At 39.3% G+C, this 25,928-nt stretch overlaps 1 protein-coding gene across 2 annotated transcripts in view; it reads left to right on the top strand.

The window, feature by feature from the left end:
• LOC122812081 (gamma-aminobutyric acid type B receptor subunit 1-like) overlaps positions 1-25,928 on the top strand; it is a 2,214,644-nt gene that overhangs the window by 1,486,379 nt on the left and 702,337 nt on the right. The window lies entirely within an intron of this gene.

Below are 25,928 nucleotides of genomic sequence, written 5' to 3'. Positions count from 1 at the left end.
AAGGCAGGAAACAAGCTTAGAAAATATACTTTTTTTTGTAAAGGGGAAAGGAGGAGCAGAAGCTAACTGGGTTGACTTCTCAAATGTTCTCCATGGAATAGATAGAATGAGGTAATGACACTAGACTGGGAGGAATGTCCCAGATCAAATTTACAGTAGGGCCGGGCAACAGCAAAGCCACCAAGTATAAAAACAGGATACCTAGAGAGAGGGAGGGTGGGAAACAAAAATCAGAACAAACAAACCCAACCAGATGCTTAACAATTGTAGAAAATTCTACTTAATACCTCACACACAGTGAGTAAAATAAAAGTGCTATAAATAACTCAGAAATAAGCAAAAAACAGGATACTTAATGTTATATATCACAGATTAGTTAGCTCAGACCCCTTCCTCTGACTTCCTCTGATTAGCTCAGTGTGAAATGGCAGAAACAGTCACAAGTTAACTTCTTAAGTAACAAAGTTGAAACCTGAAACAACTTCAGACACACTTGAGACATTGTAATCATAATTGTAACAGTTTCAATGATCAGTGATACTTTTGTTTTTTTTTTCATGGCTATTATATTTGGTTTTCTACCATCTATTTTTTGAACTGCTGGTAATGGGTGATCCCATGTGATGTTCACTTCATCATTCTCTATAATGCTTTGTCACCATATTTCCAGTGCTTCTCAGCTACTTCTATATTGCAATGTATTTACATTCCCCATTGCAACAGTCATGCCATATCACTGTGCTTTTTAGTGTACAGGCCCTCTGCCATAAGTGTTATTATACCCAGCAGGAAGATGCACGACTAGTTTCGATTCTTTCTTACAGAACCTACATTTGGCTATTTCTCTCATGTGTCCAATGGCATTTGTAAACCAATGTGCCCATAGTCCACTATCTTGGACTGCCATTATTAACCTTTCATCTTTTGATTTCAACTCACCTCTCCTTAACCATTTTTGTGTCAATTCCTGATCAGCATGAGGTTGTTCCAGGAGATCTCTGTACTTGTTACAATATTTATGCCTTTTCCACATTTCTGTCATTCTCAACTGATCCTTCTCCTTATATTATTTATTTTGTTTTTTTTTTTGGCACTTTCAGTTGCTGCCTGATTTTTGTCTACTTCTGGTTTGGTTTCCATGCCCACTTGACTTCAGAATGCTTCTGCTAAACTAAGCAGAGAGGTAATCTTAGACTTCCTGTCCTCATGTTTGAAAGCTTTCATTATGTTTGGGTCTGAGGAGGTCAGCAGATTTATATGCAATCCCACTATGGTATATTTATGCATATTATCAATTTTGAGGAGGCCCATACCTCCCTCAGAGTAAAAAATATAGAATCTTGGTATACATTGATTTTTATGTCATTTGATAAGCGGGAAGCATTTTCTTGGCACCAGTCAGTCACCCAAAAATTGTACATTTGAACAGGAAGAACAAATTTTGTTTATAGCTTGAACTTTATTCCTAGATGTCAAGGCTGTTTTCAATATTAGGTTTAGTCTTTTGAAGCATTCCCTACTGAGTTTTATTCACATTTGTTCATGTTTTATGCTGATCCTTCAAAAATTCCTAAATATTTATATCATCCCTCCACCTCAAGTTCCTTTATATCTCATTTGTGTCCCAGAGTGATCATTTCTTGGTTCTGCAACTTTTCTGCTTTAAACGTTGCTTTTGCACATTTATCAAGCCCAAAAGACATTCTTATATCATCTGAGAAAGTTTTAACCACTGGTAGTTGTGCTTTCAACTCCTCATTTGATGAGGTTTACAGTTTTAAGTCATTAACAAAAAGTAGATGAGATGTCTTTAAACAAGGATTTTGTTTGTGAGCCGGACTATAACTATTGCATACTCTGTTACGTAAACAGCTTAATGGGATTAAGTGCAAAACAAAACAGCAGCAGTGACAAAAAATTGCCCTGGAATATCCACCTTTGAATTTTTATCTTTGGGATAACAATTTATCCTTTGTCATGTCTTAACTGTAAAGTGGTTTACCACTGTCTCATGGCCACTGTAATGTAATTGATCCATATAGGATTTATCTTATACATCTGTAAACACTCCTTTATTTGTGAATGCTGAATACTTTCAAATACATTTTTATACTCTATCCATGCCATACTTAGATTCTTCCTCTTTTTACAGTTATCTATTACACCTTTATTTAGCAACAATTATACAATGACCCCAAAGTGATTGGCCAGTGTGGCCATTGTAAATCATACAATATACCAATGGAAAAAGGTCCGGTCTCCTGGACTTTTTCCCCTTGGGATAAAGTGCTCAAAACATTTTTTTTAACAAAAAAAAAAAAAAGTGAAAAAGAAAAAACGGAGCAACGGAGACTTTTCGTTTCTCCGTTGCTTCTGTTTCAAAGCATTGATGTACTGGGTATGCATGGGATGGAATGCATGCTTAGTACATCAAAACAAGGAAGCAGTATACCACAGCCAGCAGAAGAACAGTAATGCGCCCTTATATAAAGACATTATTTAAGAAAAGTAAGTATTTGTTTTCTTACATGCATTTTCTTAAATAATGTCATTGCATAATAGCAATAACCAACTCCGTGGTTGTGGTATATTGAAGATTTACCCACAGTTGGCTTTATTTAATCACTCGGGCTTCACCCTCATGATTGAACCACACCAACAATGGGTAGATCTTCAATATACCACACTACATCATCGGTTATTGCTTAAATGACCCATTGTGTCATATGACTGGCTGTTACCCTTTGTCCTTTATGATTGTCTTTTATTACCCTTCTTTTCTATGCCAAGATTGAGTGTTTTTTCTAAATGACCAAAAAGTCTGTCTGCATCACGTCCAGTATATAGTCTGTATGTCATCAGAAGGCAAGTTATTGGTGTATAGCCTCTAGGATGCTTACAAGTTTACTCATTAGGAGGAGCAGCCCCCATTCCATTCCATTTCAAGCAGCAAAATGCAAAATTCAGCATGTAATGAAAAGACAAAGTTGAAACATTTTAAATACCCAAACATTTAAAATAACACATATTACAAATATATCTAGTTTTTATCTTTCCAGAGCTTTTAGTTTTAACAAACAACTGATCTTAACTTGCTCATTTAATCCTGACCAGCTGCTCGGATATAGCTTTAGCTGCCAGTATACAATATAAGGGAAAAAAAGGGACATGAAATATATATATATATATATATACACCCGGGGCATGTCTTTAAAAGTGAGACTTTAAAAGTGAGAATTATACTGGCAGCTAAAGCTAAATGAGAGCCGCTGGCCAGGATGAAATGAACAAGTTACAATCAGTGTTTGGGGTATTTAAAAGGTCTCAACTTTAACTTTGTAATTTATCTTTTCCTTACGTGATGAGTTTTGCATTCTGTTGCTTTAAATGTATCATAACAGAATGGGGGATTTATTGGTAATTAACTTGTAATCAACCAATGTATAAATATGAACATGATTTTGACAGCTTTTATCTGAAGAAGTTTTTATAAAAAGATGGATGTGCTTATCAAGTCATTGTTCTGGGATAAGGATTTTGAATACAAACTCTTGTTTGAGTTGTGACCATAACGCTTTCTAAGAATCTCTTCCAGTAATACTCTTCTCTTCTTCTTGCTGATTTCATGATCTCTCCATTTGGAGTTTGGCATTGTGAGGCAGAAGATAACAAATGAGCTGTCTTTTGGTATTTCAGCAAAATATCATCTTGCAAATGTTTATTCATTTATTTATTTTGATGTTGCATTTAGATAATAAAATACTCACTTATGTACAGAATAACATGGTTTATGTTACATTCTAAAGCCTCATCAAACCAGAGAAACAATGAAAGTAAGCTCCAAGTTTCTCAAATAATTTAGGACTACTTGGAAAAGGAAAACAGAAACACATATGAGTCAGTGTAACAAAGGAAACCACGATAAGAAATACAGAAAGCTTCTGAGTTATGAGGTAGTTATGTTCTATGATGATGGAATTCTCCTATCTTTATGTATTTAAGTTGTGCAGTGTTTTCTAAGGTGACGGAATTCTCTTACCTTGATGTATTTAACTACTAAGATAACATAAAATTATTATCACACACACACACACACATGCACACACAATATGATAGTGTGCATGTGTGTGCTTCTGTGTTTCTGAGTTTCATTTAACGTCTTTAAAAGGGGTTTTCTAGCATACAGACTTATTGCATCCAGATACACAGAGTTATAGCACACTGGGTGCACTATATTTTAACTGCATTTTGAAAACATACATTTTTATTATAAATGTTAATGATGCATAGCCTGCCTCTGTTGTGTGTTGTGCATATTAATGGCATTCTGACCACTACTAAAAATTGTCGACATGAAAGATGAACAGCAAAGGATCAGATCTACATTTACTCTGATCTTAGTATGCACACATGTTGCTGTGGTCTGAGCAGACTGTTATCTCTCTTAACATGTATGTGCACCAAAATACATCTGCATCTTGCTTTTGAAAGGAGAGCTGTGATCATCCTAACTGTTGAGTGCCATGAGCATTTGCTACAAATGATTAAAAGGGATGTGACAGGAAGCTTGTGTGTGTGTGTGTGTGTGTGTGTGTGTGTGTGTGTGTGTGTGGTATTTGCCTTGTGTACTGTCATTCAGTACTTAATGCAGTACAGCCAGTTTTTATGCTACTTTGATTGCTCTTCATATAATGTTGCATAGCTATGCCCAACTGTGCAGGTATCCATACACTGGTGCATTTGTCATGAATCTGTACATGCATGTATTCATAAGTACATTAATACTTATTTCAGTGTCTTTACTATGTTGTACAATTATTAGTACTGTGATCATACTCAGCACATTATCTGTGAAGCTCCTTCATTTAGTTCATTTAGTTATCTGCTCTGTACCATGGATCATAGAGAGACACATCTGTGCTAGTCTATTTAGGTTATATAATTCATGTATGACAAATTATGTAGGGCTGTGGTCTGGGAATTCTATTGTGGAGAAGCCCTTTACATTGCAGACTATATTTATAATTATTTCCAGAGAATCATCTTTACATAGAAGATGTTGGCCTGCAGTATTTTCCCCTTCTTTTCTTTACTTCTCCTGCAAAGACCTTTCTTTTCAGTATCCCATGTCTTCTTACTCATCACACTATGACCTTATCACTCTAAAGATGATTTATCCTTTTCTGCACTGATAACATCCATTATCTTGCCCATTTGGATGTATGAATGACCACAAAGCAGAATTATTTTTTTCTGATTCAATTCCCTTCCTAAGATAAAAATTAGGGTTTGGTTTTCTTTGACTTATTACACTGTAAGATAACTATAATCAACAGTGGATGATCCTACCATTATGTAGCAGATTGTCCCAATACATTTTTTGTCCCAGTTGACTGCTAACACTTCCCCCCATATCTTAACCCTGTCCAAAACCTGGTCAAAACCGCTCATCACAAACACTGAAATGTTACCCCAGGTTACAACATCTTTCGCTCTGACAGAATCAGTAAGAAGGGTGGAGGTGTTGCTATCCTCTACTCTGACCAACTTAATATCTCCCCAATCTCCCTTTCTATACCTAGCTTTGAGCCTGCTGAAATTCGTATTATAAACTGTCACCTAAAATCACACAAAAAGTTTGCCATAGCCTCTGTCTATATCCCTCCAGGGAATAATATTTCCATCCTTGAGACCATTCTGTCAATATGTACCATACAAAACTATCATCCTTGGTGACGTAAAGATAAACTGGACTAAACTCATCACTATATCTCCTTATCTCAGCATCAATCTTCACATCTTCCACCAACTCATCTCCTCCCCTACTCAGACTAACAAAAACTCCATTACTGGACCTACCCTAGACTGGATCCTCACCTCAGATCCCAATCTTTATCATAATCCTGGGACACTTCCAAAGTCTTTAAGTGACCATTTTCCTACCTATATCCACAGATTCTCCCAGCCACCACCTAAAGACCTCTTTTGTAGAGAAGTCTGTAAACTCACTAGCTTTAGTCCAGATAATTTTAACTCTAAATTATCCAGCATAAACTGGTCCTTCCTTCATCACCGCCCTTTCAACGAGGCTGTTAAATCTTCAGTCCGATATTTCTTGACATACTTTATTCACTAGCACCTACCAGAAAAATGAGAATAAAATCTAACTTTGCCCCCTTGGCTGACCAAACATACCTGCTCCATTATGCATGAAAGAGATAGTGTCTGGAAAGCCTGGGTCAAAAACAAATCACCTCTCCTATATCAAAATTACAAAGAGCTCAGAAACCTTTCAAAAAACTAGTTAAGAATGATAAGAAACAATTCTTCTGCTCCAACCAATCTAAGCCACAGAATAATCCAAAACAAATTCTTGACAACCATTAATGTTGTTGTGTCTTTCAGCTTTTCCCGGTTAGGGGTCGCCACAGCAGAACTCTGGTCCGCTAATGATTGGCAGTAGATTTTTACGTGCCGAGTTGCCAGCCCTGATGCACAACCTTCAACGAAGGTACCTTGACAACCATTAATAATCTCCTTTATCCTGGAAGCCATACCACTCCCAACCTCTTCCACATAATACAGCTACTAAAACAGCCGCTCTGCTAAACTTTTTTATAGAATCAATCCAAACATTAACTCAAAATAACACTTCCTCTACCCCTCCTTCATCTCCCAACAATACACTTTCTAATAGCTTCTCATTTAAACCAGTTCCCACCTCCTACATCAAATCTCTCTTGTACAACTCCAATCTTGGTCGCCCTCTGCTGATAAATTGCCTTCCTACTTTCTTACAATTACTGCAGAATCCATTGCCTACCCTGTCTCTATACTCATAAATAGATCTATTACTGAAGCCTGTGTCCCTGATATATGGAAATCCTTTTTTACAATCTCACTACATTAGGGTGGTAACTCTACTGACTCTTCTAATTATAGGCCCTTTGCCATCCTGTCTCCTATCTCCAAAAGTCTTGAGACATGCATATACACCCAGTTAATCAAACACCTGCTTCACAATAACCTGCTAACTTCCACTCAACATGGTTCCAGGCCCCACCACAGTACATCCACTGCACTACTTTCCTTCACCCAAACAGTAACTGAGGCCCGTGACAACATGCTGATCTCCGGCTTATTCCTCAATCTTTCTAAGACCTTTGATACTGTCTCTCACTCTAAACTTCTAACTAAACTCTCAGACCTCCGTCTCTGGCTTATCTGTAAACTGGTTTTCCAGCTACCTTTCCAGTAGGCAACAATCTGTTCACTGGCAAACTGCCTTCTCCCCATTCCTTCCTGTCAACACAAGAGTTCCTCTCGGATCAGTCCTGGGCCCCCTCTTGTTCAATATTTTCACTAACAAATTACATTCTGCTTGTAAGCTTTTAGCTCTATTACAATATGCTGATGATTCCACACAGTCCAGCACTATGATAAGCTGTGGATTGCATGAAAAATTCCACAAACAGCAAACTAAACCTGGTCTTTCACCAACTTTGCTTGTCCGTTATTGGATTTGCTTAGATTCCACACTTAGGTTCATAGGTTCATAGGTTCATACTAGGCTATCTGCCCGAGGGCATTTACAAGCCTAGCCCATAGTTTTGTGGCTTACGCCACCCCTTTAGTATGGGGAACTATACCCATTATTTTGCTGTGCCTCTGTCGAGCAGTGACACTGAGGTAATCCCTGGGGTATATCTGCGATCTCCCATCCATTGGTCAAGATTTCTCTTGAACAAGGCCAGCGAGGTGCTCTGCCTCACATATACCGGGATTTTATTCCACAGCATAGGGAGTCTTTGGGTGATGAATCTATCCCTCCAGCATGTCCTATTAATAGCCGTGTCGAGGTCTAAGTCTCCCGCCCTTGTGGCTCTGACGGATCTAGATTTTTTGAGGTGAAGCATATTCATCAAATCTGGGTTTGACATGGCCTTGTATGTTAGGCAAAGGTCACCTCTGAGCAGCGGTGGCGACTGAATAGAGCTGGAGTTCTTTCAGTCGGGCAGCATAGGACAGATGTTTGAGACCCTTTATCCTTTTGGTGAGGAACTTTTGTGGCCTCTCCAGCTGCTGCAAGTGTCGGGTCAGATACATTCCGAATGGGGCATTGTACTCAATCATTGGTCTGATGAGTGATGAGTATAGGGAGACTATGACCTCCCTTGATCTAGATGAGAATCCCTTCATGATAAGGTGGGCAATGTAGAAGGTCTTCCTAACTACTTTAGCTACATGGGTGTCGAATGACAGACTACTATCAACCTGGGTCCCCAGGTCCTTGATAACTTCTTCTGTGCTCAGTGGATTGCCACCTGTTTGGTAGCTAGGGGTAACCTTGTTTTTCCCGAAGGGTATGACTATGCATTTTTTGGCATTTAACTTTAGGCCATGGCTCTGGCACCAGTTATCCATTTCTATGAGACCCTTCTGAAGGATATCTGTGTCAGATGTGTTTTCTACTATGGCCAGTTTGCAGTCATCTGCAAACTTTGTCAGCCATAACCCTCCTGTGTTTGCTTGTACTTGGAAAAGTAGATGCCAAACAAGAGTGGGCCCAGGACTGAACCCTGTGGTACACCACTTGTGACAGGCTTTGAGTCTGACATGGCACCAGCAACTCTGACCCTGTGGGTTCTGTCACTCAGCCAGTTTGCAACCCATCTTGTGATGTATGGGTTAACATTTAAGCTGATGAGTTTTTCAATGATACCCGAGTGGGGTATTGTATCGAAGGCCTTCGCCAGATCGAGGTAGGCTGTATGGACTGCCTTTCCCTCATCAATGGCTTTGGTGACTTATCACTATCTCCCATAATATTCCCAATCTATTACCACTCACTTAGGACACCTTCACATCTGTCAAAACATGGCTCTCAGACAATCAGCTAGTACTAAATCCTAAAAAAACAAAACTTTTATTTACTAGAACGCAGGCACAAGTTCTCCTTTGCCATGACCTCTCTCAACAATACCATCATTAAAGCTGAACCTCATACCAATCTACTTGGCACCATTATCAACAGTGAACTAAAATTCAATCTACACATCCAACAATGTATATATAAAAAAAAAATGCCAGAAACTTGGACTACTATGCAGAAATCAAAAATGCCTTACACCTACTGTCAAACGTTCTCTGGCTCAGTTACTCCTCTTACCGTGTCTACTTTATGTTGTCCCTATCCTTACTAATATTCAGTCCCCTCTTTTGACCAATCTTGACCAAACATGCAATAAAATAGTCAGATTTGCCACTAATCTTCCTCACAATTCTCATCACTGTCTCACCCTTAAGAAACGTCAATGGCCTGAATTCTCTCAACTACAACTTCCACAATTACATATCACACACACTGCTGTTTGTAACCCCTCTTCCTGCCCCTCCTTCTCCAAGCTGATATCTTACTACACCCCCTCCAACACCTTCGCACAACTGGCAAACACCTTCTTGACATCTGCAAACCTAAAAAGAACATTGGAAAGTCCCTTTACAAGTACTCAGTAGTTCATGTCTGGAATACACTCCCCCTCAATATAAGAAATATTTCCCAAAAACATCAGTTTAAAAGAGAATTAAAACACTATCTACAAAAGACTTGGTCCTGCCCATGCCAAGCCTCCACATGACAATTACTTCATCTCTACACCCTCTCTATTAGACATACTTTTCTTCTATTCTACTAGAACTATCTCCTCTTTTTTCATTTCCTCTCTGACATGCAATTTTCATTGTTTTTACTCCTTGTATCAAAAAGATGGAAATTATTCCAATGCTATGTCTCTTTAGTTTAACTACAGAGAGTACCTCTTATACATTCTATAATTTTGTAATGGAATTTTAATTGGCTTTTTGAGTACTGCGCTATGAACTGCATCTTATATCTTTATGTTATGTGTTGGTATTTTTGACCATCATGTTTCTTTTTATCTTTTTCTCCTCAGGTTTCCGCTGAAAATGGGTCCCTGGCTCAGTTGGACCAACCCAGTTAACAAATGTCAAATAAAAAATAAATAGTGCTTTTAAAACCAATGTACCAGTACTCCCTGCAGTCCTAAATGTGGTGGCACTGCTGTCTCATCCGTATTCTCTAAATATACCATCTCTAAGGTCACACTGACTCGGATGAAAAGGATGAAAAGCTGTATTTCCATTTCTTATGAATTCATTATCTCTGAGGTTGTTTAGTAGAAAGATCTGTCTGTAGGGTAGAGCCCCAACACCTAGGTTTCAAGGGGCGCAGTCTTCCTGCAAAAATGCTTTAAAATGTTGTTAATCTGGACATGACACATGTACCAGCTGTGGCAATGAAACAGTGCAATTTATATACTGTATTTTAGCAAATTCCACAGTGATCACATCATGTAGACCTTGAGACTGACATTAAATAAACTGACATATTTTATTTATGTCCTTGACCTACATTGCACTGTAGGTTTTATCTCCTTACTTAATGCCTTGCTTGTCCTGTAGGTGATGTGTCTGGGATCCAAAGCAATGTTTTATTTACCAGCGTCCCTCTACTTCTTCTTTATTAACCACAAGGACAATTGCAGTAGTTTCTGATCATGCTCCCATTCTTGCTTCCTTCATGGTGTGATGTCCATCATCCTGTCTGGCTTCACATTTAAAGCCCTCCTTTATGTAGACCACCACTTCACCTCCATCCCTCTCGGTCATTCTTGAAAACCTATACTGAAACATTTCCATTCCCCCCTTCCTCATGCCACTGACCTATGTTTCAAAGATATCAGCAATGATCCTCTTTCCATCCTACATCCTTGCCTCATTTTCCCATATTCTTGCTTAAGACACTTTGCATTGCATAGTAATACTACCCACTTGTGCTTGGAGTCACTTTCTGCTGCTATATTCTTTGTGCCTTTCCCCTTCTTAATATTGCCTGGGTACCTACACCCTCTTCTGTATCTGTGATATGCCCTTCCCCTTTCCATGTTAGATGAAGGTTTAGTTATTAAATTTATCTTTCCAACAAATCTGTAAGCACCTCTGTCCTTTTTTGGGCAAGATAGACCTCGTCCATGGTACAGAAATGGTCAGTCTGTCAAGTTTCTATTCATCCTGTAACTGATTTCGATCCCTTGCCTTTTTCCACTGCCACAGTCATTGGATTCCCTATTTTTTTCTTTCCTCCTTTTGCTAGCTGTTGGCACAAATAACATTTCTTAGAATGCAACTGTCAGTTGTCAGTTCCTGTGCTGGCAGATCTTTCCACCTCCCTGGTCCTGCAATCTACCAGTTCAGTTGTCTCTTTTGACAGGTCAGTAGTGCCTTCATGTACTAGAACATGCCCCCATGCTTTTTTCTTGTTGATCACCATCATAATCACCTCCCAGACCTGGCCTTACACATAGGCATACTAAGCAACCACTTAAGGTGCTGTTCTTCAAGAGGCACTGTTTCCCTGCTTATTTATTTATTTTTTACAGCAATGTTTCACTGCTGGAATAAATAAATAAAATATATAAAGCATTCATAATGAAAACAAATTAGCTCTCAGAGCATCTGGTGCTCCAGGCAGTGCTGCAGTATATGTTCATAGGATGTTACTAGGCTAATGACTCCTAGAGCCCTTACGAGCCTAGCCACGCACCCCAAACCATTTAGGTCCTGAGTATCATGGGCATTTATATGGGGGGGGGGGCATGGTAGTAGTGAGGTAACTAAAGATTTGTAGGGGGTTGTTAGGATAATACTTTTCTTATTGACATCCTCTCTCTATATATAGAGACGGGGCCAAAATGGAGATAAATTTATGACTTTCCATGCAGTTGTCAAGGTTTCTTTTGAACAGGCTCAGGGATGAACTCTGTTTTATTTGGACTGGGTGCATATTCCATAATGTGGAGACCCTTTGGGACACATAACTGTCTCTCCATCTTGTTCTATTTATGTTCATATCACTAGATCCAGTGTTTCTGGACAATTTTGCTTTGTGCATGTGCAACAGCTCCATCAGGGCTAGGTCTGAGGAAGCCCTGTAAGCCAGACAAACATCACCTCTCAGCACCCTGTCCGAGACCAAATACAGAGACAGACCCTTTAGGCAATCAGTTCAGGACAGGGTATTCATGCCTTAAATTCTCTTGGTAGGAAACATTTGTAGGCATTTCAAGTGTAGCAAGTGCCTGGTTAGATGTAATGCCAAAAGAGACATTGCATTCAATGATAGGTCTGATAAGGGTCATGTAAAGTGGTACTTTAGCTACATTAGACCTGGATACCATACCTTTACTTATAAGCTGGGTGACATAAAATGTTTTTATTATTATCTTAGGCAAGTGTTGGCCAAAGACCAGATTGTTGTCTACATATGTTCCCAGATCCTTTACAACTGGGTCAACTCTTAGGGGTGTTTTATCAAAAGAGTAATTAACTTGGGTTGATAGTTTCCCAAAGGGCATAGTAATGCATTTGTTGTCACTGAGTTTTAGGCCATAGCTTTGGCACCAGTCATTTGTCTGCGTTAAACCCAATTGGTGTCTTGGGAGGAATCTATTATAGTTCTCAATTTATAGTCATCTGCACACATGGTGATCTGGAGATCTTAAATGTTAGCAGTGACTTCTGAGAAGTAGATGCCAAACAGGAGTGGGCCCAGGATGGAGCCCTGGTCTACTTGCTGGTGACTGGTCTCTTGGTGGAGGTGGTCTCACTGATCCTGACTTCTTGGATCATGTGTGTGAGCCAGCTAGTAATCATGCAAGTTATATAAGGATTTATGCCCAGCTCAGACAGCTTGTCAACAGTGTTTGAGTGGGGTATCGTATTGCATGCCTTAGCCAGGTCAAGATGTTTAGTATTCACTGTTTTACTGTTGTCCATTGCCTTGGTGACCCTCTCAAAAAAGTTGACCAGGTTAAGTAGGCATGACCTTCCCTTAAAAAAAGACAAATGGTGATAGGAGCACTGTCTGTAGGTTGCCAATGTACTTGTTTTTCATTTCCATGATAATTTGTTCCATGGCTTTGCATATTAGGCTTGTTATACTGATGAGCTTTAGTTCCCTGGTTTGGTTCATGCCTTGTAGAGGGGAATGACTATTGTGATCATCCTTTCACTTGGAATGTAGCCTGTTTTATGTCAGTTTAACATTTGAAGATCAGAGGAGTACAGCATTCAAATATAGCCATTACGTAACCTGAAGTAAAGATGGATGGAGGTTAAAATCAGGGATATTCTACACAATTCTTTGTTAACAGAAAGGAGAGAATGAGAAGTGGTGCTGGTGAGATAAGTGTTTGTTAGGAAAACTATGGTATCTGGTTAATCACTCCCATCAGTGTTGCTATCAGTGATCACCCATATATTTCTGGGAACTTTTCAGGCTTTGTATGGGTAGTTAGGATGAGGGAAATGATGGGCGAGATAAGTGTTATTACTGTTTTACAATGTTGGCAGTGATATTTTACACAATATTTCTGGCTTTTTGATTTGTGTTAGGATGAGGGGAATGGTGTAGTGAGAGATGTTATTATTTCTTTTTACAATACTACTGGCAGTGATTAGCCAGATATTTTGGGCAATATTTTTATGTCTTTGTGATTTCTGTGGACATACATCTCAACTGTACAGATTTTTGCAGAATGTCCATATTTCTGCCTCATATTTTTAGTCCGCTTTTCATAAACTTGTGGTGTTCTGGCAAATTATTAAAGATTGAAGTTAGAAAATAATTACAGACATTTGAGTTTCAGACTTCATACCCTTCAGAAAATGTATGCTAATGGAAAACCTGTTAATCTGTCACCTTTATAAGTTTGTAAAAGAAATATTTAAAATGTGTCCCTATTTTTGGGCCTTTATCCCACTTTTATTTATGGCTTTGTCCAGATTTATTGCTCTAAAAGGTTGTGAGGTATGCTGTGGAGCAGCATCGGTTGAAGTACTTTGAGTGGCAACTTGTGTGGACTGTGTAGGTGAAATAATATTTCACAGCCATCGGATGTCAGGGTTATAACTGCTGGGCGGGAGTGGTGTTGGCTGGATGAAAGTAACTGGCCTTCATATATGTACTCAGTTTAAATAGTCACTATCTGGCTTTGAAGAACTAATGTCTTTTTGTGTGAAGTAAGATAGACTACTAAACTGGATACCTGGTATGTGTAGACAGAGTAGGTATATTTTTTATGGCTGCCTTTTGCAGAAGAAAATGACTATTTGCCTGCTGCTGTTTGCTTATTACTTTGGCTTTGCAGGGCTAATGTAATTACGTGAAGCAACGTGAAATATTTTAATGTATGGCATCTGTTTGTTTGGTACAAAATTGAAATACCTCACACGGTCATCATCTTTTATCAGATATCCACATTGTGCAGGGAATAATTTATAACTGCTTTGTGGGGGTTGTCTGAATGAAAGTAACTGACCATGTTGTCACTCAGTTTCATAGCCATCTCTAAAAAAAGGATAAATGCATTACAGAATACCTAGACTTTCAGAACAGCTGGGGGCTGTTGACCCTCACACACCAAGGCAGTATAAGTAGATTTTGATATGGGTCAATAACCCCCCTGCCCTAAATCCCCCCAGTCTAAAATCATCCCTGATCACAGGTGTACATGGAAGGTTGCTGTACTTATGTGGGAGGGACTGGTGATGATGTTATCAATTCTCAAACATTCTTCACAAACCTCAGAGGTCACTATATCATGTGTTGGACTAGTGACAGTGTGGTCATTAATTCTTTAATTTTCCTCACAAAACTTTAGAGGGGTGTAGAAAGGGTCTCAATAGCTTGTAAAGGAGTACCGTACTGTCTCAGAATGAAACAAGTAGGAAATGTTATTGTAATCTTTTTTTTTGTCATGTTTCTCACAATCAAACATTTTATGCTGGTACAGGTGCCTGTCTTTTTGCAGGAAGAGTAAATAAGCATTTTTTAATGTATGTATGAAAGCAAATATGTTATATTCATTTTTTTTTGTTTTTTTTTTGCTTTTTTTCAGTATGACTTTAGAAGGGTACACAGAAGGTGGCAGTCTTTTAGATGAAGGGGATGAGTAGGTATGCTGTATATAAATATGACAGCAGCAGCTTGAAATATGACTGTGGGCATTTGTGCCCTAATTTTAATCCCAGTTGAACACCAGAGGGCAATATATAAAAAGTGACTAACCTATTTTGAGGTGGAAGTTGGGCAGGTACTATTTCTAGACGTGATATCTGTATCCTCACAAGCATTTGTCCTCACACTTTATTCAGAACTGGTGCTTGGTCTGCTTTGAAAACGAAAACCTGGGTACAAATTGTTTCTTCTTAAGTAAAAAAGTAAGATTGAATTTCTTTTCCATAAGCATATTTTTTGTTCAGGCCATCACTAATCAAAACGCTGGATAAAAACTTCAAAATGTACCTCAGAACATATAAATTCCCATGGATTCTGGGTACCTAGCAGCCTTCAGACCCCTGTCTTAATTTAGCTAGTACATGGTAGTTTTGTTAAGCTAGAGGGTGTTGAAAGGATTAAGAGAGAGAAGCAAAGTTGGAGTAAAACTGAATTTCTTTCTTTAATCATGTTTTCATTCAGGCCTTTACTGGATAAAAATGTTGATGCCCTTTCGTAGCACTGTTACTGTATTCCTTTCTCAAGGGATCCCCTGCCAAGGGCATCCCAAAATCTGGCCAGCATACCAAGATCTTAGGATTTTAAGGACATTGTATATCACAAATATGCTCTCCAATCACAACATAGGGCATAAAGGTGACGTATGTATATACCTACCTCAGAACTTCTTTGCTGTCAGTCCAAACGCCATCATCGATCCTTGGCCTGAATACTGCTTTATCTACTGGTTACCAAGCAATTTCAGATAAGTGTATCACTTGGGATTTTTTCTTATCCTTTACTTTTGTTGTGAGGTTACATGTCATCCAGAAAGGAAAAAGGTCAGTGTAGGAGACAGATTCCCCATAAGTACCATCATGAGCAGTATTTGTTTTGTTTGGGTGCTACTCTCAACCAAACATCATGCCTGATTTGTCAAGCATTTGTCCCTAAGACTCTTTGTACTCATCTCTCCTCCATGTCCATCTCCCAAGAGTCAATATCTTAAGTTGTTGGCATAGGGTGCAATAGCAGAATCGCCCGACCCAAGGTCAACCATATGCTAAGAATACGACCAAAAAAATTAGGTTGGACTTGGCTGCTGTATTACTTTCCAGACATCATCTCACTTGATGCTCTTGAATTGCCCGGAGGATCACCTGGTTACTCCGTTGGACTCCTCTGCCATGATCACTTCGGAGACCAGCATGGATCTGACTTCCCACACATCCTGCAGACATCCTTTACAGATGTTGAGGGGGAACTGCAGCTGATCATATCCAAGGGACCAAGGGTTGCTTTACAGATTCTTGTTAGGGAGGAGATTCCCACTGTGTTGATTGTCAGCAAAGGTCCAAGCCTCCTAAGCTCTTTAAGGCTGACGTCCCTTTGAAAAAGAGGCAGTAAACAAAACAAAACAAAACATAACTGCCCTATTCCTAATAATGCTCAGCATGAATGGAAAGATTTTTACACAGGGGTTGTTTAATGCACCCATGGCCTTTAAGCCCCTCCTGGGAGTTTCTTTTCCTGAGCCCCCCTTAGTCTTTCACTCCACTTAAGAGGCCTAGGGAGCAGGATTCTTCTGATCAGGACTTGGACTCTGGAGAAGAGTCTTTGGTTTATTCCTTTCAGAATCCTTCTCCTTTAGAATATGGTTCTGAGGAGGAGGACTCCATTAGTCCAGATTTTCCCTCTGAAGAACTTTGTTTGCCGATAATATATCTCATATGAAGGAATTTTTAAATGGGACTGTGACCAGGTTTCTGATGTTCAGAAGAGGTATTATGAACTCCTCCTTATGGAGTCTTCTAAGCCTTCTGCTATCCACCTGTCCTTGTTGCTTTGTTGGACTCTTTTTCAGCAGCTTCTCAGGCTCCTGATTCTGATTTCCCCAGACCCTAAAAACCTGATAGGTTTTATAAGGTGCCTGATGATTGTAAGTTCCTTTACAAGTGTCCTTCTGTTGACCATTGTATTGTCTCTGTTTATTCTGACATACCTTCCAAATTGTTGCATTCCACTAAATTACTTCCAACTGACAAGGACAGTAGGACCATGGAAAGGTTGGGAAACAAAGGTGTACACTGCTGCTAACTTGATCTTTCAGGCTATTAACTACCAGCCCCATATAACCAGGTATGCTTTATCTCTTCTCTCTCAGGCTTTTCAGGTTATTTCTGACCTTCCTGATTCTGAGGGGAAGGCTTCAGCCCTCTCTTTGTTGGGCTCCTTTCTCAAGTGCTCCATCATTCCATTAAATGTTGTTATGATGCAGCTAATGCTTCTAGAGCTGCTGACTTTGGTTCTGTGTTAAGACTTTATACTCGGCTTCATCTACAACCTTTGCCTGATGATATTCAGGCTAAATTGATGGATGCTTCTCTTGACAATAAAAATCTCTTTGGTTCCGCAGTTGCTGAGATTTTTAAATCTCTGCAGGAGAAAGATAAGGCCTTGCAGGGACAGAGACATATTTTTGTTTCCCGTTCAGAAATTTCAGAGAAATTCTACTTCCAATCCTGTCTTTGTACATAAACAGTTTCACTCTCCTGCTAAAGGGAGAAAGGGTTTGAGACAGGCTCCTACTAAGTTTACTCAGACTCCTAGTACTCACTAGCCTCCTTTTCCAGACAAGCCAGGTACTGACTGACACCTTCTTTCCTCCCTTTAGGTTCCTTTATCTCTTCATCTTTCCCTGTTTCTTCACAACTGGTTAAGGATTACTTGGGATTCTTGGGTTCTCTCCTTCATTTGCCAGGGTTATTGCCTGGTGTGGAAATCCTTTTCCTCCTTTTGTGGCCATTTCTCAGCCTCCTCAGGAACAACTCCCTTTTTTTGGATGTACTACAGCCATTTGTCTCAAAGTACCATCCAAAGAGTATCTGCTCCTCAAAGGTAGAAGGGCTTTTTTTTCCAGAAAGTTTCTGATTCCCAGGAAAGAAGGCACCTGGAAGCCTAGTCTAAATCTTTCTCAGCTCACCACTTTTCTGAAGGTTCTTCCCTTCTGAATGCTGTCTTTTCAGACCCTGTTTCCTTTATTTCTGCTTAAGGCTTTCCTAGTCTCTGTGGAGCTCCAGCATGCCTATCTCTACATCCTTATTCATCCACATTTCAGGAAATGTTTGCATTTCTCTGTTTCTTCCTCACATTTTCAGTTCTCTGCTTTTCCCTTTGGCCTCTCTACTGCCCAAAGTGTCTTCATCAAATGCTTCACTTCTGTGATTGCCTTCTGTAGGTTGAGGAGGATGCAAATTTTTCCTTACCTGGACAAACCTGTTCATTTAGGCTTCCTCTGCAGATACATTGCTTCAGCATCTTCACTATGCTATTTGCCTCCTGCAAAGCCTAAGATTTAGAGTAAATTTCCAGAAATCCTTCCTGACTGCTTCTCAGGATCATGTTGGTCTTCGGTGCAGTCTCCAGACCATTCCTATGCTGACATCCCTGCCTCCTGTCAAGACTTTGACTCTGATTACTTTTTTTCAATCCCTTCTTCCTCAGGTCTTCATTATGGCCAGGGAGTTTCTAAAGTCTCTGAGGTACATAGCTTCCACCATTCCTATGCTTCCACTAGCCAGGCTTCATATGAAAAAATTGCAGTGGTTACTAAAGTCAGTATGGCTTCAATGTTCTTAGCCTTTGGGCTTTCTAGCTCCTCTTCTTGAATGCCTCAATTTAGAGCTTCAGTGGTGGATTGATCAACTATCTCTCAACCCAGGGCTTCCTTTTTAGCCCCCAATTACCCTCTCAGGACCTTTTCTCAGTTTACTCAGACATAGGGTGGGGGGGCTTCTTTTAGCCCTCTAAAATTTTAGGGCCTTTTGTACCCTCATCAGAGGGTGGATCATATCAACATTAAGGAGATGAGAGCTCTCCTTCTTCCTCTTCAGCCCTTCCATACTCAGTTTTATTTTTATGTATTTATTTATTGCATTCATTTAACGGGAAAGTCCACTTGGCCTAGGTGAGCCCATTTTCAGTGGAGGCTTGGGGAGAAAAGCTCCACATAAATTTCACATTACAGAATACAAATATCAATTATCAGTTCCTTCCAGGGCCTCTCAAAATCTTTACTGACAATACCACAGTGATGTGGTACATTAACAAGCAGGATTGTGGGGGTGGGGCACAGTCCTACCTTTTGTGCAGACTAGCTCTTCAGGTTTGGGGTCAGGCTGTCCGGGTGACTCATCAGGCTGTTTATATTCCTTAGGAACATAACCTTGTGACAGACTCTCTCGTCAGGTCCATATCACAGACTCACAAGTGGATGCTTCACAGAGATGTGTTTCTGGACATTGTCCTCCAGTGATGCACTCCTCAAATAAAACATGTAGTCTTCCCTCTCAACAGACAACTTCTTCTTATTTGTAAGAGAGTCCCATGTCCTCTGGCATGGAAGGTGGACGCCCTCTCTTTTCTTTGGAAGGGAATGTTTCTTTATGACTTCCTTCCCCTTCCTCTCATACCAAGGGTTCTATTCAAGATAAAACAAGATTCTTCCAAAATCTTGTTGGTGACTCCCTTTTGCCCCACACAGCATTAGTTCCCTCTTGTTCTGCACCTATGCAAGGGGAATCACCACAAGTTATCTCACAGGGTGGGCCTGCTCACATAAAACAAGGAGTCTGTTATCTATCATCACTAATCCCCTCTTCACCTGACACTGTGGGTGATAGGATTTTGATCCCTTTTAGGCACCTTTTTTTCTGAGGATGTGTTTTGAGTTCTGCGGGAGGCCAGGAATCCCAGTACCAGGAAACTGTATTTATCTAAATGGAAGAGATCCTCTGTTTGGTGTCTTGTTCATATCATGATCCACTTTCTGTGGAAGTTCCTTTGGTTCTCTCTTATTTGTGTGAATTGCTCCATGCTGGATTGGCATACTCTTCAGTTAAAGGTCACCTTTCAGTTATTTCTGCTTGTTTGCCTTTGACTCCACCTTTGGCTTCTAGGTTTGAAGTCAAACAATTTATTAAAGGTGTCCTTCATATTAAGACTATTCCTCCTTCCTGGGACCTTAATTTATTTCTTGAAAAATCAACTCAGGCTTCTTTTGAGCCTTTAGCTTCAGCTTCCTTGCAGCATTGTACTTGGACGATTGTTCTTCTTTTGTCCCTTACTTCAGATAAAGGGTGTCTGGGCTTCATGCCCTTTTGACTGTGCCTCTTTTTTAGTTTTTTTATTAGGGGCAGGGTGGCTCTTTGTACTAATCCTTCTTTTATACCCAAGGTGGTTAATGAGTTGTTCCTTAATCTTTGTATTATTTTGATCATGTTTTCCCTTCTCTACAGTCTGATGTTAAGAAAGTTTTTCACACTATGGATTTACATAGACAGCTTAGATATTTTTTTGTATAAGACTAAAGCAATTCATAAATCTAAGCGTGTTTTCCCCTTCATCCTAGATCTCTAGGTTTTGTTGTTTCTAAGAAAAAAACTTTCTTCTTGGATCTTTAAGGCCATTTTCTGTTAATCTTTTCATGGAAAAAGGCTTTCTACTTCTGTAAAGGCATGTTTTGCCAGGGCTGTGTCTTCTTGTGGTGCTTTTTTCAAGGGATTGAATACCAGTGCTATCCTTGAGACATCTACATGGTCTTCTCTGCCTGCAGCCCCCTCAAAAAGAAAAAAAAAAAAAAAAAAAAAAAAATATTTTTAAAATTCGCATTGACAGCGCAGAGAGACGGACGAGTCTTATCGTCTACGCATGCTCATGGCAAAAGTAGCCCGGCCCCCATAGGGGACACAAGGAGAGCGCCTGTGCACTTTTACAGTGCAACTGCAAGAGGAGCAGCAGGGACTCAGGACAGTGCCTAGGGATCTCCGGGGAAGGTCTTCAGTATTGAAGGGTGTATGTACGGACGTTAACTCTGGATGTATTCATTCAGGTAAGGTGCCTTTCAATTTACAATGTTTATTTTTCTTGAGGTGCTTGTGCTTTACTGGAGTTTGTGTGTGTGTGTGTGTGTGTGTGTGTGTGTGTGTGTGTGTGTGTGTGTGTGTGTGTGTGTGTGTGTGTGTGTGTGTGTGTGTGTGTGTGTGTGTGTGTGTGTGTGTGTGTGTGTGTGTGTGTGTGAAAATGCCCCAGGTGCTTATGGTGGTGTGGTAGGGAATGCCTCAGGCTTGAACCCTGTACCCTGTATGCAGGTGTTAAAGACTTGAGTTCCTACCCACCACCATTTGTAAAAATTTCAGATTTTTACCTCATATTCGATCTGATCTGTTCCTCATAATATCTGTGGTTTGTAAATATTGCAATGCTTGATATTTGATGGTGTAGTAGTAGCATTGTTGCCTCACAGCTGCAGGTTCTTGGGTTTGATTCTTGGTTCCTTCTTTGTGGGGTCTGTATCTTCTCCCTGTGTTTGTGTGGGTTTGCTTTTGTGCCCTCCCATGTTACAAAGACATGTCTGCATTATTTCTTCCTGGGCCTCTGCTGAAAATTTGTTTATTTGTTCCAAGTCAGACTGTCCTGATTAAAAAATGTTAAATAAAATTGATAGGCATTTGAATTTCAGACTTAAGGGTTTCTGAATGTTTAATTTCTTGTGTATTTGATGGTGCGGTGGTAGTATTGTTGCCTCACAGCTATAGGTTTTCTGGTTTGATTCTTGGTTGGGTGGCTTGAGTCTGCATCTCCTGCCTGTGTTTGTGTGGATTTGCTCTGGTGCCCTGCCATTTTACAAAGATGTGTCTGCAGTTTTAATCCTCATGTCTCTGCTGAAAATTGTTTTAAATTTGACAGGCATTTGAATTTCAGACTTCAGGTTTCTGAATGTTTAACTCCTTGTATAATTGATGGTGCAGTGATAGTATTGTTACCTCACAACTATAGGTTTTCTGGTTTGATTCTTGGTTGGGGTGGCTTCTGTCTGCATCTCCTCCCTGTATTTGTGTGGATTTGCTCTGGTGCCCTGCCATTTTACAAAGTATTAATCCCTGCGTCTCTGCTGAAAATTGTTTTTGTTCTGTCCGCAGTAAAATTGACAGGCATTTGAATTTCAGACTTCAGGTTTCTGAATGTTTAATTCCTTGCAGATTTGATGGTGCAGTGGTAGTATTGTTGCCTCACAGCTATAGGTTTTCTGGTTTGATTCTTAGTCTGCATCTCCACCATGTGTTTGTGTGGATTTGCTCTGGTGCCCTGCCATTTTACAAAGACGTGTCTGCAGTTTTAATCCCTGCTGAAAATTGGTTTTGTTCTGTCCGCAGTAAAATTGACAGGCATTTGAATTTCAGACTTCAGGTTTCTGAATGTTTAATTCCTTGCATAATTGATGGTGCGGTGGTAGTATTGTTGCCTCACAGCTATAGGTTTTCTGGTTTGATTCTTGGTTGGTCTGCATCTCCTGCCTGTGTTTGTGTGGATTTGCTCTGGTGCCCTGCCATTTTACAAAGATGTGTCTGCAGTTTTAATCCCTCTGCTGAAAATTGTTTTTGTTCTGTAAAATTGACAGGCATTTGAATTTCAGACTTCAGGTTTCTGAATGTTTAATTCCTTGTATAATTGATGGTGCAGTGATAGTATTGTTACCTCACAACTATAGGTTTTCTGGTTTGATTCTTGGTTGGGGTGGCTTCTGTCTGCATCTCCTCCCTGTATTTGTGTGGATTTGCTCTGGTGCCCTGCCATTTTGCAAAGACGTGTCTGCAGTATTAATCCCTGCATCTCTGCTGAAAATTGTTTTGTTCTATCCGCAGTAAAATTGACAGGCATTTGAATTTCAGACTTCAGGTTTCTGAATGTTTAATTCCTTGCAGATTTGATGGTGCAGTGGTAGTATTGTTGCCTCACAGCTATAGGTTTTAAAATTGACAGGCATTTGAATTTCAGACTTCAGGTTTCTGAATGTTTAATTCCTGCATAATTGTAGTATTGTTGCCTCACAGCTATAGGTTTTCTGGTTTGATTCTTGGTTGGGGTGGCTTCTGTTTGGAGTCTGCATCTCCTGCCTGTGTTTGTGTGGATTTGCTCTGATGCCCTGCCATTTTACAAAGGCAGTATTAATCCAGCGCCTCCTCTGCTGAAAATTGTTTTTGTTCTGTCAGTAGAATTGACCATTTGAATTTCAAACTTCATGTTCTTCAGAATACATAGTAGCACAACCTTTTTTCTAGCACTTTTCTAACTTTATAAGATCAATGTTTTAAATCTGTCCCTATTTTTTTGACTGCAGTCCCCCATTATTGGGCTCGTCCAGGTTTTTGTGCTAAGGTTGACAGCTATGGCAAGAACTGAATTCACTGAATATGGACTGTAGAATTGTGCATATTTACTGATAAAGGTGCACTGTAGAATTGTGCATATTTACTGATAATGGTGGACTGTAGAATTGTGCATATTTACTAATAATGGTGGACTGTGGAATTGTGCATATTTACTAATAATGGTGGACTGTAGAATTGTGTATATTTACTAATAATGGTGGACTGTGGAAGTCTGAGTAGACTTTTATGATAAATGTTCTCAACTGGGCAGTTTGCCATTAATATGTTTTGTTTCATTGCTTACTGGAAAAATGTTCAAAACAAATTTAAAACACCCTCTAACAAGTGTACTGTATTGTACAAGGAATATAATTTTAGTACAATGAGGAAGGTGTATCAAAATATGCAAGGGGCCTATGATTGAAAACAGCCCAAAATTAATCTTTATCTGCCACTGGCAAAATGTATTTTCTTTGAATGTGGGTTTCAATGCTGTTTCAATGAATGTGAGTTTCAAGGGCAGAGAAGTTTTAATGCTAAGTTTTCATTGTGAGACTGCATTGCTTTGTTTAACAGATTACTTAATGTTTGTGCTGTAAAATACAAAATAAAACTTTCAAATGAAGTCCAATCATTGAAGTAAAGCAGTATGCACATTAGTGTTTATGGTAAATGGAGTGAAATAGCCAAGTAATGGTTAATTGAAATGGCTGCAGAGGCTCCAGTTCAACCATTATTTTGTCAGGGGGGAGGAAGGGCAGCAAACTCAGACAGGCCCAGCTGAACTATACCTCCCAACTGTCCAGATTTTCAAAGAATGAATAGATTTTGCTTCTTATTTTTGGTTTGTTGTTCATAAAATTTGTAGTTTTAATTCCTAAATGATTTGCCAGAAGTCACTAAATAATAAGTTTCAGACTTCATAACCTTCATAAAATGCATGTTAAAGTAAGAGCCGTTCTATCAACTGTCTCAATTTATACAAGAGCAATTTTAGTACTGTTTATATGTGCCCCCAATATATTTGGCCTTGTTCAGATTTACTGCATTAACAGGTTGAGAGGTACATGCAAATAAATTGCTTTATAGAATTAGGCATAGCCAACCTCTCAACTGTCCCCAATTTTTGGCTCAAAATGTTGCTCTTCCCCTAATAATCCCTCCAAAAATAGCAATTTTGGAAGAAAACATGGAGGGTTTACAATTAAGAAATAACTGTAATAATCAAAGTTATAGATTACTTGAAATGCATGTAGATTCTTTTATTTTGTCAGCTGCTCAAGGTAGCAGTACTAATATTAAAGTGTCCCTTCTTTGACAGGTAGAAGCTGTATTGTGTGTCTATTTTATATTTTTGCATCACATTTTTGGTCCATTTTTCATAAAATTGTGTTTTTGGCAAATTAGTGACAAATCACTAAAGACTGAAGTTAGAAAATGACAGACATTTGAGTTTCAGATTTTATACCCTTCAGAAAATTCATACTAATGCAAGACCTATTCTATTATCTTTCTAAGTTTATTAGAGCAATATTTAAAAATTGTCCTTCTTGTTGTGCCTTTGTCCCACTTCTGTGTATGGCTTTGTCCAGATTTCTTGCTCTTGAAGTTGAGAGGTATGACAAATGTGTCAGGGCCATCACAGTCAGCCAGAGAGATTTCAAATTGTGACATGCTTGGAGGCGACCACTCCCCCATGTAGTGACTCTGGATGTGTCCAAGCAAGGCAAGGAGTAGTTGTATCTACCTTGGATGGGGAGGACACACTGCATAAGTACTACAGTGGCTTTTCATCTGTCCTTGATTTTGCAGAATGGTCTGGTTTCTGTCATATTTTTGTACTGTTGATTTATGCTTATTACTCAAAGTGCCTGTTGCTCTGTGTTTAAGTAGCAATGCTTTAATGACCATAAGGTAAGATGCAAGGCTTTAATAAGCATACTGTTAAAGAATTGCCAACATTGAAAGCCTTTCTGTTGTTGCCATGCAGAGAATACTTGACTAGATAATGTATAAGCCTTGGGTATTAAAGGACAGGATTCCATTATTTTAAAAGCTCATTACACTTGTTGGAGACTTCCAGTCATCTCTACAGGCTTTACCCGTAAACTAAACAGAATGCCAATCATGTGTGGTCCATAACCTGTACAGTAATCCTTTAAGCAATGTATCTTGAGCTTGTTTCTTGTTTGCTTTTCATTTTTACTTTTATTTCATCCCATGAAACGTGTTCAGGCAGCAGGTCTTTTTGGATAAGAAACATTTTTACAAGTGGGGCATCACATAGATTTCTACTTTCAGCATGTTGCTTGGTACTTTAATAAAGCTGAATATATTATAATTAGAACTGCAGTGCAAGGAGAAGTAGTTTGAGTTGAGTGCTTCTGGTTTTTCTTATACTTGATTTTGACTGGCATTCCAGTAATGTATTTAAAAAGTAATTTATTTTTCATGCCTCACAACCTTTTGTTTCCATCTAGATATTAAGTAAGCTGTCATGCAGCCAATGCATTGAAATATTTTTATTCTTCTACACTTATTTTTGTCTTGATTGGACTTTCATAATGATGGTTTGCCACTATTTAATTAAAGTTAGTTTTTGTGGTTTTGTGCATAGCTCTCCCCTTTATGGTTGACCACAC

This window comes from Protopterus annectens, chromosome 9.part0, assembly GCF_019279795.1.
Source record: "Protopterus annectens isolate FY-2018-M chromosome 9.part0, PAN1.0, whole genome shotgun sequence".
NCBI lineage: Eukaryota > Metazoa > Chordata > Ceratodontiformes > Protopteridae > Protopterus > Protopterus annectens.
This window is presented reverse-complemented; position numbering and strand designations above follow the sequence as displayed.